This window comes from Mustela lutreola, chromosome 6 (assembly GCF_030435805.1).
Source record: "Mustela lutreola isolate mMusLut2 chromosome 6, mMusLut2.pri, whole genome shotgun sequence".
Classification (NCBI taxonomy): Eukaryota; Metazoa; Chordata; class Mammalia; order Carnivora; family Mustelidae; genus Mustela; species Mustela lutreola.
The window spans coordinates 82,774,765-82,775,430 of record NC_081295.1 but is presented as its reverse complement, the minus strand read 5'-3'; positions in this window follow the sequence as shown (position 1 = coordinate 82,775,430).

The following is a 666-nucleotide window of genomic DNA, read 5'->3' as shown; positions in this document are numbered from 1 at the left end:
TTGAGGAGAGGAACCAGGATCTGCATGTTGGGGGCCGTGGTGGGTACTATCAGATAGAGATGGGGCCAGAACCCCTTTGCTTAAGTTTGCAACTCAAGGAAGTACAAAAGTTGTAGCCCACATATGCCTGCAGACCTGGGAGCTGGCCATGGGGAGATGAAATTGATGGCTTTAATCTTGTCTGAAGTGGCAAACACTAGGGCTAGAGTAAGTCAGAGAAATGTAGCAGTGATGACAGCGGGCTTCCTTCTATTCCTAGATTGTTTCTGGCGTTTGTAATTTCTAATCCCTGGGTCACTTCTACTCCTTAGAAACCGTTTCTGGCCGGGCCATGAAAGTAGGCAGTATAAGACTCCTAATTCCCCCAGACACGCTGAATCCCTGAAACCACCGGATCCAACCTCTAAGATGTGTACCTTTCTGGGATCCTGCCAGCAAGAGTTGGCGGCGTCTGCAGCTCGCCCTCCACACACTAGGGGGTGTGCTTTGGTCCGGAGCCACTTAGTTCGCAGGTGCTCGCCCTTCCTTGCCGCGCGGGGTTAGGCCACATCCTCGGACCCAGAGGCCGCGTCACAGTTTCGCACCAGCCAATCAGCACTGTCCATGTACTAGCGGGGGCGGGGCTGCCGAGGCAGGAGGAAGATGGCGGCGGGGGCGAGGTGAGGT